Raw genomic sequence first — 16,422 nt, 5'->3', positions numbered from 1 at the left:
TGTGTGTGTGTGTGTGTGTGTGTGTGTGTGTGTGTGTGTGTGTGTGTGTGTGTGTGTTTGTATGTGTGTTATTCAAGGACTATGATCATTTTTTGATTCATGTAATGGTAGAGAACTCTGCAAATGTGCCAGATCACAGCACCTGTCCTTTTTTTTTACACACATAACACACACATAACACACACAAGCACACACACACACACACAGACTAAGGGTGGGAATCAAAGGGTACCTCACGATATGATACATGACACGTTGCTGACAAAATGATAATATCACCATTCAGCAATTCCGTGATATTCACTATAGCCTATTGCTAGACAATCCTATGACGAAACATCACCACATCGGTCTAGGTGCAGGTTTTCTTTCTTCATGCACTGCATGTGCAAACTGTTTGCAAACAACACAATTCTGCAGCACATGTTTTTCAGTCTGTAAATTAAAACAACTGACTATAGAGCAACCATTGGTCCCGGCTTTGGACTTAACGTGGCTGGGGCATCGGGTATTTATCTCAAACTGCCATCCGCCGTCCAGTTGAAAAGCTCTTCCTCTTCGGCTGGTTAATTCATATTCACACAATCATGTCCATTGCTATGTGACATGCGATATATTTGATATCCGGACAAAATATTCCCATGTCGATATTTTGTCCCACCCCTAACACACACAAACTCCCCTCATTCACACACTGCTACAGACGGAAGGCTGATGGAAGATTTATAGTCAGTGTTACTCTTAAACTGATGGAGTTGGCCACACACATTCACCTCAAGCTCCATGTAATAGTGGTTCTTGGTCCTGATGAAAATCATGTCTTTTGATTGAACGCTCCTGAACAGCCACAGTGTGTTGTCAGTTCTCTGTTTCTAATGTCAAGTGTCCTTAAACTTCTGTATCTACTGCCCCTGATAATAATAGTCTTTGTTCTTAGTTTGTATTACTACTACTACTACTACTGATATGAGACATACTGGTTTTGAACTGCCCATGGTAAGAATGCAGCGGCACCGTGGCGCCGTCCGGCGCTTAGCTCCGCCCAAGACAAGTTTGATTGGTTTTACAGAAATGCCAATAAACAAGATCATGTTTTTCTTCCATCCAGGAATGCTGTGTAAACTCGCCAGACCCTAACGGGACTCACTCACTCACTGACTTGAGTCAAAGCGCTTATCACCATGCACAGATGTGATTGGTTGAGTGGCATCACGTGAGATGGTTAACAATGCGTGTATTGGACTGTGAGATTTCTGGGCCGCCACACTTGTGGGGTGAAATCTAGAAATGCAGTGGCATTTTTAACAGAAGTGCTGCGTCACATTTGAATAATTCTTGATAAATGATTGGTCATAAGTCCAGTTCGTCCTTTCCAGACTTTCCAACTTAATAAAACACACACAATTAAACAAAACACAAGCATTTTAACCCTTGTGTTGTCTTCCCGTCAACCATAAAAAAAAGTTTGGTTTCAACCTTATTCCCTTTTGTTTCCAACATTTTTGTCCCTTTTTCAATGTTGTTGTTTTTTTTTTTAATGTTATTTCCAAAGTTATTTGATATTTCTAATGTTGACATTTTCAGCACTTATTTCGTGCTGAAATCATCTTTTTTGTGATGAAAAAAACTGAAAAACATGAGGACAACATGAGGGTTAAGGAAACATCTTCATTCATTTGACAACACACCCTAACCCATTACCCTAACGTGCTGCAAGCACAGAAACGATGCAAAGAAAAAGCTTATAATCCCCTCAAAAATGCAATAAAAACAACCTGCTGCATCCAGACTACACAACGGAAGTTCTCCAGGCCTCTAGGGGGAGCGTTGAGTGGACTTTTGGGGGAGAGAGTTCTCTGCTTTCTTATAACCATGAGCTGACAGAGACGTCTCTGCTGATTGAGCACTTAGGCGAGGCCAGGAGAAATGGAGCTCAGCGTAAATACTTTCAAGAAGACCAAACTTTTAATCGGTGCGCTCCTAAATCAATTCAGCTGTCATCCTAATAAATGGACTTTTTTGCTTTGTACAACTGTCGCATATCTGCAACCAGTCTCTCCTGATTTAAACATAGTAATATATAAATATAGCTTGGCGTAAATCCTTTCAGGAAGACCTCATTTAATCAAAGCTCTCTACCTAAGTGGAATCAGCTGGTGGAGGCGTTCGCCTTCCTGCTTAACCAATCAGAATTGTACACAAATTGAAAGGGCCAATCGCAGAGTCACAACCATGCTTTTAAAAAGCTGTTTCTCCCTTTGCTATTAGCTGTTGTGTCAGGCAAAGAGTGCTACCCTCCACCTCCCCTGCCCCGACCCTTGTGTTTATGTGCAGCGTGTTTGCTGAATCCTGCGTACATGTTGTCAAATTAATGCAGATGTTTTGTTAATTTGCTTGTGTTTTGTCTATTTGCATGTGTTTCATTAAGTTGCATTGTGTTGGCCCCTGCTGGCCACCGTAACCTTCTCTTAGGGAAACCACAACAGACTTCGAGCTGGTATAGTACCACAGACAGTTAAAGAAATGAACCAACAGATCCCGTTGTTCTGGACGGAGACCAGTGATGGAAAATAGAAGCACTTTTCTGGTGATGGCTGACCGTTAGATGTGACGTGAGCAACCTGTTGTAAGTCTTCTGGTAGCTGTGCAAGAGAAATCTCAATCATTCCTAATCTGCAGAGACGTAGAGGTAGGTGTATGTTAGGAGATCACATGGGCACAAGCTAATTACTGCTAACTAACATGTTAGTTAACGTTAGTAATTAAACCTAAACAGCTAATGGAAGTCAAACTGTCTGCAAGCTTCTCCTGACAATACGGTGATTAGTTGACAATGCGACAGCAAGTCGCGTGGTTATGACCCAATTGTTGGCCTATTTTTACAAAAACATCTGCTACGGAGCCATAACGGGAGGTAATAGGTAACGGAGCCTTTTGTGCTTTGTCGTGTTTCTTTAGAAATAAACAACGGACAAATAGAGTCTTGAAACACTTCAGATGTCAAGTTACTCGCTGTCTAAGTGGCGCCAAAATTAATGGCAGTCAATGGGATGCTAACTGCAGGTGATGGTTTTTTAGCATTAAAATGGCGCCATGGGAGCTACGCTTAGAGAGGAGATGCTGACCCCGTTGGTATCTACCCACTGCAAATGGCCAGTTTGGTTCTTTCTATCAATGATTGTAAAGATTAACAAAGAATATTTTCTACTAAATTGGGGAGGGGTGCCTAATCTGACTTCTATCCACATCTCAAAATATACCTTGTAGTATGCACTATGTTAGAAAAGTCACGCTTTTCTCATGAAATGCACATTTTTTGTTGTTTGCTCTACAGCATACACACCCACTGACCTAGAATAGAATAATGTAGAATAATGATAAATAACAACAGCAACCATGGATTTTTCTGTTGCTGACCAAACCAACCTTAATATTGACAGTTCAATTGTATGAAAAAGGTAACAATGTCCACTTTTATATAATGATAGTGGAAAATATTTGGAACATCGGGAATCAATGAACGGGTACGTGAGTTCACCCGTCAGGGCTGTCAGATAGTTTCAAAAATCTAGGAAACAATGTTAAAACTATCACCGTGACGCCCGATGCAATGGTGCGTGACACCATTTCATAGGAAACTATCAAAACAGCTTTTTCACTCTGCTCATCAAAATAAGCATTCGTTATCTCTGTATTTATCTTTAACAGATTTAAAAAAATCATGTACAGTACGTAGGTCAAATAACTTGTAAAAAAACGATTCAGCCGCTATCTCAAGTTGTAGCTGTGGTCCAATGCAGGGATCTTCAACAGGGGGTCCCTACCATGAATCCAACATGTTAAGACATACAGTCTTAACATGAATCCGACATATTATTAACAAATATAAATCTGCACTGATGATAGGCTTACTGGCCTATAGGTAAGGTAGTCACTAAGGTGTCCACAGATACAGGTCATGCTGAGGATTCAATGTGCCGCATGTGTGTTTAACAATAAAACATGATCAATAAAATCATGCTAACAATTATTAGGCTATTTTAATAACTTAGTATTCTATGCAAAGAAAAGTATGTATAAATACACATTATTGTAACCCCAGTGGTAAATGCAACTACATTTTATGCAAAATGCATGTAGTGGGGGGTCCCTGCTCCGTCTTTCTCTAGGTTTAGGCCTCCTTGACTTAAAGAACGTTGAAGACTCCTGGCCTAATGTGTAAAGGATGAGAGTGTCACAGCCGTGCTGAGTTTCCAAACTGAACTGTGCGCCCTGTTAGCCACGGGACACGGCAGCACCACACTGTCACCACTCGGCTGCCATCACGGCGAGGCTGCTGCCTCCGCTGAAGCATCGCTGCCGGGGAACGAGAAGAAGAAAAGAACTTCTACTCAAAATATTTAAGACTACGAGTGAGTAATGTCAGTCCCTGAATATTGAGTGAGAGCGTACATGCAGCTGGCCTGCTAAGTGAAGGAGATGGGGGGTTAGTTGAGATCAGTGTCCAGGCCAAATTGAGGCAGCGCTGTGCCTGCCAAACCCCCGTCCTCAAACCCCCCCCCCCCACCCCCCGGCCTGGAGACACAGGGATTTCTGTGTGGGTTTATAATGCTTCCTCCAAAGCATGTATAGGGGAGCCTTGTGCCTATGTGCAATGTTTCAACTAAAGGGTGGAGCAAGCAAAAACACACACGTAAACACAAAAAAGTGTGGTGTGTTATGCGTCATATTCGGGCAGACGTTGTTATTCTCTGCAATTGTTTGTCCCTGATCTGCAGTGTGTGTCCATGTGTGAGGCTCCGTTGCTTTACCACTAGGCTGCACTGTCAGTCTGCCTGTCTAATAGGCTGCACGCCTGCGAGGACAACAACGCCGTCGCCTTCACCCTGACGCTCCCATGTTTCAAGTACAGAGGAGAGGACGCTCCCCGAACCATTCAACACAACACAAATAATCACTGATTTATGTCAATGTCTCTGATGTTAGCACATGACCAGAGGGAATTGTAGAAAAAAAAAGGATTGCTTTGTAGAAGCAGGCTGCAAAAAAAAAAACACAGAAAAATTTAATCTATATTCTTCCCATTACTAGCACAGCATGAAGAATATTAGAATAAAACCTGTGTGAATAACTTTCCATTAAGATGTAAAGCCTCGAGCAAATAGCCATGAAGTATAGACACAAAATGTGTGTTTTTTTGGTTTTTGAACCTGAACATGATCTCTTTTGATTTGATTTTTTTTTTAAATATATCTCTATCCACAGAAAAAAAAAATCCCTTTGGCTGCTGTCTCATTCACCTTTCACATCTCCGGTCCTTGATCTTCTACGCAGAGACACAGCAGTGTGACATCTCAGTTAAGGAAGCAGTGGAACGTCTTCTCTTATTTCTGACTACGGGGTGTGGTGGAACATTTCCACGTTCAAAATAAAACATCCCAGAGTGTGTGATAATACTACTCTGAGGCACCGGCCATATAAGAATAGTGTGATTCTGGATGTGAACGTGCGTATGAATGTAAACACAAAGATGAGATACACTAATGTTGTAGGTTCGTCTTGTCCTTTAACATTGAAGCAGTGTGAGGGAGAGAAATGTGTTATAGATGTGTTATTATAAACACAGACTGAACCTCCACACACACACACACACACACACACACACACACACACACACACATAGAGCCAAGCTCATTAAAATGGCTCCCCATAGCTCTCTGCTCTCATAGTGAGTATTTGAGATTCCTTGTTGTTGCATACGCATACAGTATATGCATCGGCCATAATTAAAAAAATGTACTCTATCGTCAACAATGTGGGGAGTCCCGTGTGTGTGTGTGTGTGTGTGTGTGTGTGTGTGTGTGTAAGACCGCCTCGTGACAGGAATCTAAAAGTCCACCTGGATTTACCTGGGGGGTCTGTGGGCAGCAGGGCAGCAGTTGGCATTAAAACCTCACGGTGTGTGTCTGTGGACGTGACTGTGTGTGTGCGTGTGTGTGTGTGTGTGTGTGTGTGTGTGTGTGTGCAAGCAGATGGTGGGGGTCAGCGCGTGCCTACTGTTGTGGGCCTCGTCGGTGTGTGTTGGCTAAATATAGCGCAGCAGTGACAGAGCTGCTCAGAGCTCAGTCACCGGCTCTGTCGCCGCTTTCACTCTAATTCTTTGATCAGTTCAACTCAATTCATTTCACTTTGATGTAAACACGTCACTTTAAGCCAAGTGAATTCTATTCAGGCAATACTAACTATTTTCATTGTCGATTAATCTGAAGATTGTTTTTTCTCAATTAATCGATTGGTTGTTCGGTCTGTAAAATGTTGGATATTGGTAAAAACTGTGAGTGTTTTCCCAAAGCCCGAAGATGTCCTCAAATGTCTTGTTTTGTCCACAACTCAAAGACATTCATTGTACTGTCAAAGCATTTCCCCCTGAACGTTTTCCTTTGATCAAATTGACCAGTTTAGTGCATGCTCTAATAGGGACCTGGCCTGTTATTTACCTCAACTGCAGAGACAACCAAGATTTTATTGGAAACAGGCTCACTGTTATACCACAGACCGGCCTTTATTTCAAGATGTGAAACATATCCATCTATTATAAGTTTATTTTATTATATTTTAGTGAGATGTCTTTTTTCAGATTTTCTCCTGTTTGTATTCATCGTACTTGTCCATGTGCCTGTTTACTTGGTGAATCTAAGACTATGTTCATTTCCAAAGCATTGTTATACAGCATTTTTCCTACTCACCTTTCGGCTGCTCTGAGTTTGTCTTTTTGGACAAAAACACAGTTTTTATTCACTAATTAATTCAAGTCATAGTTGAGTTTTTTCATTTGACGCCAAGTTACCATCAGAATAAACTTCCTGTTGTCCTCGGGTCAAATTTGACCCATTTTCAAAAAGTTTCAACATTAGAAATTTGGGTTTCTTTCAAACAAATTGTCCATAAAAATAACAGGATTGGTTCTGCAGAAAAGACCTACACATTCAGCAGAAGGACTAAAATCCCAGAAATACTGTTTTGCATTTCTGTTACATAAAAATTAAAAGACAATTGGAATGAAGACCATCATGTTTTTCTAATTGTCCATATCCTCCTTGGTTTGTCGGGATAAACACTACTAACGACTGCGGGAGGAGGGGTGGGGGTGGTGCACGATCACCGAAAGGTTGCGTCATGTGGATGCGCCGACAATGTTGTTGTCTATGCACTATAGCTAACAGTACAGGCTAATCCACCCCCACCTATATGTTTTCTACCCAAATGGGATTCAGGACTGGACTTTATTTGTTCGTTCTGCCCATGTCTCTGAGTGAATACCAGCTTTTATTTAGAAGACGTATTTACGATATGTGTTTTGTACAGGGCCAAGGAGGCATGCCTTTTTTCACCAAAAAGAGGAGTTGAGATGGATTCTGTCTCTACAACATCCCCACACTCAGAGAGTCAGCCGAGACTCTCATCTCATCTAATCTTCCTCTCGTCTGGATGGCTTGTTTGATCAAACTCAGCACCAGTGAGACTCCACTACCCCACCGTCCACTCCAATGTCCTGACACATTTGGCTCCTGGAAGGTAATAACTTTCAACCCTCCTCCTCCAATCGTCTCTCTGGGCCACACCGATGGAGAAATACACAGAATCCTTAAAATATTTAAATCTCCTTCAAAGACTTTTTTACAACTCCTCAACTGTTTTGCTTCTCATCCCCCCAATTCCCCGCTCCCCCCTCCAACATGGAGGTCAGTGAACTCTAATCAGGGTGCTGCAGCTTACACAGCTCAGGGTCAGAGGTACTGCACTCAACAGGTAGCCCCCAGAGACGAGCTTTGTGACTGTGGTTGAGTCGTGACAGGCTGCAATCGGAAGGGTAAACATACACAACGACTGACTCTATGCAAAAATAGCGCATCAGGTAACAGGTAGTGGATGACAACACATAGTTACAACAACATGGTTTACAGATACAACACGTGATGTTTCAGACAAGTCAACAGTCAAAGTTCTACATTGCCTTTAGACAATCTTCACCTTTCACCAGTCTGCTAACTTGTAACTGTTGCAGATATTTCTCTGTGGATATGAAGTAGGATTCTCCAAAAGACTCGATTGTGACACATTATTCAATGGCACTACTCTTTTCAGAGCCATGTTGCAATCATGGTTGGGTATCGTTGTTGTTTTTTACCAGTACTAAAACAATACTTTTAAAATGTTGCCGGTGAATATAAAACCCTGAACCAATACTTTTTTGTTTAAAGGAGCGCACAAAACAAGTCAGAGACATTAAATAAAAGCAAGTTGTTTGCTAAGGCCATATGGTCAAATTCAAATGACTTATTTAACATGTCACACCAATAACTTATTTCACCAGTCAATTGTTATTGAATGACAAAAAGAAGAAGCACTAGATGGCAGAAGGATACTTTAAAACAATAGGGAATGCACCACAAGCTTGTGAGGTGTAATTGAACGCACCATTAAGTATAGTCTGGGTTTCTCTGACATCTCCGACTCAGTGGTCACAGTGTATCAAAGTGCAGCTAGTCTCCTCTGTGTCTTTAGCTGGAAGCTGTTGGACGTCCCAGTGAAATACAGCCACTCGTTAAATAAGCATACATTAGACCGTCACCTGCTCTAAGCAATCCATTATACATCATATTCTCTGTAGAAGGTAAATCGTTTGCTTTCTTTGAGCAAATCTCTTTATGGACGTCTACTTCAACCTGACCATGTAAGCGTGGGACATCTCTCGGAGAATTCAGGTCTGCTGGATTTAATGAGCCTTCCTTTCAGCTAAAACGTTTGCAGTCTTCCGCTGCTAATCCGTGATGCCTCTTTTGAACTTTGCCCCTGACTGTGCAGCCAGGATCAGACAGAATCCAACTGGAAGCTGTCAGAACTGCCTACAATTAAAACACACAAAGCGATGTAATCTGCATTACAATTTAGTTCTCTCAGACAAGACTAAAGACATCTTACAGCCTGATAAGTCTGTTATGCGTTGAGTCTAATTTACCTGCATATGTTACTAATTGCGGCCTTGCTGGTGGTTTTTCTTCTGTGCCTTCTTGTCTGCAACAACACACAAGAATTTGAGCCTCTGCTGCGGCTACAAAATGTAATTAAAAAGATAAATTTGCCACTTTTTACATGCATTTTTACATACATGCATGTCCAATCATTAATAGTAAATGTAGTGCATGCCACATTGAATGAGCAATCTTCAGCTGTATAATCTGTTGTTCTTCTAGCATCTAGTGCCGTCATTTGACGTGACAGGAACATCGTTGGATGCGAGGAAAAACTACAGGCTATGTCAGCTTGGATTTTATCTTTGTGTAGCCAGGGGTCGGGCTACAGATAGGGCTCAAAAACAACTTACTGTTATGGTTTTGGTGTTTTGTTTTATTTTCGTCATCTGTTTTTCAGTTTTTATATTTTGCTCTGTTTCCTGTTTTTCCTTGACAGTCTGGTTTTCCTTCCTGTCTTTTGGTTTTTCCCGCCCTTGTGATTACCTGATGTTTTCCACCTGTGTCCCAGCCCTTGTGTCACCTGCCTCTTGTTACCTCGTTACCCTCTGTATTTAGTCTTTGTGTTCCCCTTGTCTTGTGTCAGATCGTTGTTTCTGTTTGGAGTGGCTGTGTGTTTAGTCTTGGTGTTCCTGTGATTTCAGAAGCGATTAAAAAAAATAGTTAATTTAAAAAAAAACTACCTGGATTTGTTCAATGTGTTTCCATTATTTTATTTAAATCTCGCTTGTAAAATATAATTTTATTTAAATATACAAATATATACAGTATATAACAAAACAACATATGAAAACAAGATTTGGTCTTCAAAAGTCTTTTTTCCAAAAATGATTCTTGAAAAAGAGGCCGACCTATAATCAGGGTTGTCTTATATTTGGCACAATATGATGGGTTACGGTAAATTAACTAATCTGTTTTGTTTTGTTTTTTCAAACAAGCCAAGAGCAGCAGGGGCCGTGAGAGGGTCTTAACCAAGAACAACATCAATAATGAGGTGTATACATGAGAAACCTTAACTTTGTGTATGTGTCCGCGTGTGCAACTGAGAAACATGGAAAATGTGTGTGCCAGAGGGAGAGAGGGCTTCGAGGGGTCAGCGTTGTTGTTGTTGTGCTAATACAATTTAGTCCTAATTAGCTGGATGGTTCTAAGCCTCAAGTGTCCTCTCACAAATCACACCGTTTCCTAACAATCAATTTCCATGAAAACAAGAATTAGCCCTGAAACTATGATGACCTATGAAACATCATGACCAAAAGTCTTTGTTTTGATTTATTGATATATATTTTTTTATGTTTATGAACATGACATTTCAGCACAAGACTTACATCCCACAAGACAAATAGCCAAAAGTGATGAGTTGTCTTGTATGTTGTCTGCAGGAAAGCTCGTGAGTTGTTTGGAAAACCCCGAGAGTTGACAGACTGACAGGGACTGCTCCACTGAGCACTGTTCAGAGTGTGTGTGTGTGTGTGTGTGTGTGTGTGTGTGTGTTCTACAACGACTGTTGCCATTGCACTTGTTTTACATGAAGTTGACTCGACTCATTCAAAACAACGAAGAAGATCATTTCCATGTACCTGGCTGGAACTGGAGCCCTTCGAGTCGCAACTTGGAAAACAGGGTCAAATCTTTCTTTTTTCATTGTTTTTCATCCAATTGGTCAGAAGACTCTTCCTTTTTTTTTTTTTTTTACTCGCCAGGTATCAATTCTTCTGAAAATTGGATGCTTGTATGTTTGACTCAGATGATGCATGAGAAGCACAAAGTAACATGAAGGGACCCTGATAATTAAGGGTGGAGAGTCAACTTTGATACAAGCAGATGCAGAACTGATATTATACTAAAAGTTATGACATCCAAACTTATGACTAAAGTTACCAAAATAAAACCAAAGCTGTAACAATTTTTCTTTAAACCTGAATCTGTATTTTTTTTTCTGACCTACATGGAAATTCAATTCAATTTCCGTTCAATTTTATTTATAGCATCAATTCATAGCAAGAATTATCTCAAGACACTTTCCAGATAGAGTAGGTCCACACTCTATAATTTACAAGGACCCAACAATTCCAGCAATTCCCCCCCAAGAGCACGAAGTGCGACAGTGGCGAGGAAAAACTCCCTCTTAAGAAGAAACCTGGATCAGACCCAGGCTCTTAGTAGGCGGTGTCTGAAGGCCCGGTTGGGGGTGTGATAAATAGTGGCAATAACAGTCATAATAAAAGATAATGGAACAGTGACTGGTTACAGTAGGTTGTAGTAGTTCCCGACAGTCTAAAACTATAAGAGCATAATTAAGAGAGACAGGGTAAAGAGAGAAGCTTGATCGGGCTAGAACTCTCCCCAACCGGGTCGGGCTGTAATGGCCTGCCTCCCTCTAGTTTGATCATATTATTGACTATATGGTAAATTAATCTGGCTATGAAGAGAAGCAGGTGGGCCGGGCTAGGCGGACGCTACAACTCCTCACTCACTAACCACAAGCTTCATCAAAGAGGAGAGTTTTGAGTGTACACATAAATGTGGTGACCTTCAAGATTCCCCGGGAAAATATAATCACCTGCGCTATCACACCTCAACAAGTAATGTGACAAGGTGACACAGGACTAACTGAAACACGTTGCCCTTGTTCTCGGTAAATAGCATTGTGACCAAATTGTTAGTTCACGGACCACTATTAATGAAATTGACCTACACAGTATAGAAATAGGGTCATACAGTGTGAAGAAATGGAAAAGAACGCATTTTGACAGGCGATTATGCTTCAACTGCAGGAAAATAGTTCTATTTAAATGAAAATGCAACGTAGCCTTGGCAGCAGAAGTAATGTTAAAAGAGGCTGGTAGCAAAATGCCCTTTATCATTAATTGTTTAACAATGAAGACCAACAACTTCCGTGATGTCGCACAACCTCACGACTTCCTCAAAAAGTCTTTCAACTGAGAGAACCAGAATGGCAGAAAATGACATATTAAATGTTTAATTAAAAGTAATAACTGGAAAATACCTTTTTTGTTTTGCACTTTTATTTTAGGGAAAGTTGACTTTCATTCAGGGCTCAGAATTTTGTAACCCCTTCCCATCATCTGTTCTTAAAGGTCACCTGACATGGTGGTTTTAAATAGACCTTAGTGGTCCCCTAATGCTGTATCTGAAATCGCTTTCCCGAAATATAGCCTTGGTGCAGAATTACAGTCACCAGAGCCAGTCCCACAATGAGCTTTCCACAGGACGTGCCATTTCTGAGGGGGGGGCAAGGTGGAGGCTGGGTGTGTGGCCTTGACCAATTGCCACTTTGCTCGTTTAAAAACCATGATGCCTCTCTCTTTCTCATGAGTGGGCCATATTCTCTGAGCAAGGAAAGCAGTGAAAGCGAGTCAATCTTGCCCCTTATGACCTCATAAGGGGCAAGATTCCAGATCGGCCCATCTGAGCTTTCATTTTCTCAAAGGCAGAGCAGGATACCTGGGGCTCGGTTTATATCGGCATTTCTTGCCATTGGGGGACCACGGTCAGGCTGGGGCAAACGCATATTACGGCCCGTGCTGCATGTCAGTTAAACGTCTTTTTTTTTTTATTATGACGCCAAATTGGACCGACCCAGAGTGTCAAAAAGTGACACCAAGAGTCTTGGAGCTAAAGGAGACATTTTGCGTCAATAACAAACCTAAACATGTGTCGCTTTTTGACATGCCGGGAGTGAGAATTAGTTATCTGACTGTTCCCTGGACAGATGTAATGTCTCTGCAATCAGCAACAAAGCGGAGCAAAAATGACACTGTTTACATGAAAGTGTCTCACTACATTTAAAGAGCCATGTGTTTATTATGCGTGATGTTACTGAGGGAATGCTTGTCATTGATGAGGAACGTGCTGCTGAGAAGAGTCTTTATGCCTGCAGTGACGGGACGACCGACTGATCTGACTGCAGGCACCTCCTCCCGTCATCTCCAAACACATCTCCTCGCTCATTTACACTTCTAAAGAAAGCCTACCTGTTTCAAGGAGATACTTCTCGTGCATATATATATATATATATATATATATATATATATATATATATATATATATATATATATATGTGTGTGTGTGTGTGTGTGTGTGTGTGTGTGTGTGTGTGTGTGTGTGTGTGTGTGTGTGTGTGTGAGTACAGGCATGGCCAATGTGAGGACAATTAGAGTAAGTTATGTCTTCGTACCCTTGAGGTTCATTTAACAAGGTGGAAACAGTTATGTCAATTCTTTTAGCAGCCTTTTATGATTCTCCCAGTACCTATTTTCATTTAAGGCTCAGAATCGATATGGGACAAATTTTGCAGCTGATAAACTGTGACGGCCCCACAGTGTGTGTGACCTAGGCAACGGGAAGACACACATAAACGCACCCTCGTGTAGGTGAATAAAAAAGGACAGAAATACATCTTGAGGTATTTTGAAACTCACTGCGGAGACAACAGGGTCGTCTCCTTGCAACCCCAGACGGTGTCTGAAGATTTCTTTATTCATGACAGGCTCTCTCAGAGGGGGGAGGGGGGTTATACAAAAAAAAAATGAGCACGGAATAGGGAGAGGAAGAAGAGGAGGATGAGTGAAGGGAGGTAAACAAGGGCTGTCACCAAACAGCGCGAGAGCTCTTTGTGAGTTTGAGAAAGAGAGCAAACAGCTCTGGCGGAGAGAGGCTGGAGGTGTGTGTTTGTCTCAGCATCTCTGCATTAAGTGTGTGTGTGTGTGTGTGTGTGTGAGAGAGAGAGAGAGAGAGAGAGAGAGAGAGACGGAGAGAGAGAGAGACACTGCATGCATCTTTGTGCCTGTGATTGAAATGGATGGTAGGAGTTAGGCTTAGGGAAGCTGCGGGAGGTTACTAGGAGTGTTGCATCATGGGAGGTAGGGTCAAATAGAGTTCAATATGGAGCAAAATGACCCAGAAGCATTGTTACTATAACACACTCACACACACAAACAAGAGAATGACTAAATCCAAATGTTTTGCCTCTTGGGGGCATAATGCCCATGGTGCCTTAAAGCACTGTCTAAAGCCTTTAAACACACACAAACACATGTACGCAAACAACCGCTACGCACACACACTTGATGAGCTTATCTCATGTTGGCTATTCAGTGGCTCGCCAAGAACAAAGATAAAGCATGGGGACAAAAAACACCAGACACTGTAACTCCGTGTGTGTGTGTGTGTGTGTGTGTGTGTGTGTGTGCGTGTGTGTGTGTGTGTGAGTGTGTGTGTGTTATTGGTTATGGCCCAATGGTATGGTGAATCAACCGATTGTTCTGAAGTTAATTCAGGCAGGCCTCCTTTTGGACGGTATCTACTGTATTTCACAGCTTACCGAAGCTTCACCAGGGTAGACCTTTACAGTTTATATACAGTACATGTGCAAAAACAAAAAGGAACTTGAAGGGGCTACCTTTTTCGCTTATTAAAACATGAAGCTGGTATAATTTTGCATTCATGTCCCTCTTGAGGTGCTGATTTGGAATCACTGAGCAGCTTCTCTTGATCAGCTTGTTAGTGCAGATGTGTGAGGCAAACTGATTCAGGACTTTGTTCTTTTATGTGTAATTACAGCCAAGCATAACTGCAAATACGTATTCCACTGTTTGTTTTCTTCCGTCTCAATCCCATTCCCATGTGGTCCGAATCACTCACTGCTTAGCTTTTAGTTCAATAAAATCATATGTTAGATCCCGAAACTAATGTGTAAGGCCGCTGCTGCTCATATTCAGCTTTGACAGTTGTGGTCAAGAGCAGACTGGACACAAGGTGGGGGGACAGGTCCGTTTTCATATTATTGGTGTATGGATCAGTTTCACACACTGAAAAGCAAGTTAACTTTGGTAGGTCTGTGTCTACCACACCACACTTGTCACACTCAATGCAGCAAGTATTAAAGCATATAAAAAGAACCTGAGAAGAAGTGCTTCAGACATTTGACTTTTTCATCCTTTGATTCTTGTTTTTTAATGTTACAAATGTGTGTTAGACATAGGAAAGACTTGACGCATGATATTGGTTGTGTGTTTTAAAAAGGTTAAGTTGTCAAAGTTCGGTCAAATAGAGTTCAACATGGTACAAAATGACCCAAAAGCATTGTCACTACAACACACACACACACACACACACACACACACATACAAGCCCTATGCAGCAACTCAATCAAACCTGCTTGCATCAAACTCTGTCTTTGAGAAATCATGGGGAGAGAAAACGCCACTAAACTAATAAGTGGCTTGAGGCAGATGCATCAAATTCCTGAAAACTAACAGATTTTTGAAAGTAAAAAGAAAACTAGATTTCTTTAGGGCTTTATTACGTGGAATCGGATCGGTGTATAAACTCCAGTACTTCCCAATACCAATACCAGCGTTTTAGGTCGTATTGGAGGTGATACCAGAACATCTCTATGTGTAAGTGCATATATAGTGCAGGTAAGTGAATGTAAAGTTCTGTGGCAGTAAGAAGCAAGTATACTCCAGCAGCCAGAGGGCAAAGACAAAAATAAAATAATAAATAGGGGTTTCTGTTACTTTACTTTTATTTTAGCTGATGAAATGTAGAAATTTCCTAAAATGAACTTTATTATGACTTTTTAATCATTTTCTGCATTTATCTGCAGCCGATTGTGGGAAATGTATGTTATCTCTGTTGGGTTTCAGACAGTAAAGGACTGCAGTTATATTTCTACATGCCAGACGGCAGCCATACTTGGATTAAAACTCGCTGCATGGAGAATTGTCTAGTTAAAATGGGCTTTACTTTCATTAAGCTTTAACAGACAAAGCAGCAACAACCCGTGGTACAGAGCAAGTGACTGCATTCAAAATCACTCCTCAAAGTGTGTGTGGCTTTGGAAGATAGTTCGGCGTATCAGGTGAGAAATTTTAAATTGCATATTGTCTAATACTTCAAAGATCAAGTTATGCATAACCACAATAATGGACACTCAAAAGTTATGGTCATTATCCACAGTTTTTCACCAATTGTTTTTGTGAGACACTCAAATGTCTCAAATGGTAATGAGGCTAGAAACATCCACATGTAATTCAAATCATGGTTACAGACCGCTGTTTACTTCATTATGAAACACAGATCAGATGGAGCCGCGTTGTATTCACTGTGACACAAAGTAGTTTGTAAAAACACAATCCTTTTCTCTTTTGTCGTCATCTTTGTTTCTCCAACTCACAACTTTAAAGAGTAACTCAACACTACACATTGAGTTGGAGTTATGAAATCATATACTATCAATTGATGGAAATAGACTTTACATTCCACAGTTGCTGTCTATCGTCAGATCGTTTAGCTCGACGCATTTCCGACGGTACTTGAAGGCAGCTTCATTTCAAGGAGAAAGAAAGAAAGAAAAGAGACG

This window comes from Etheostoma cragini, chromosome 4 (assembly GCF_013103735.1).
Source record: "Etheostoma cragini isolate CJK2018 chromosome 4, CSU_Ecrag_1.0, whole genome shotgun sequence".
Lineage (NCBI taxonomy): Eukaryota > Metazoa > Chordata > Actinopteri > Perciformes > Percidae > Etheostoma > Etheostoma cragini.
The sequence above is the reverse complement of the archived record's forward strand: the minus strand, read 5'-3'. Positions refer to the sequence as shown.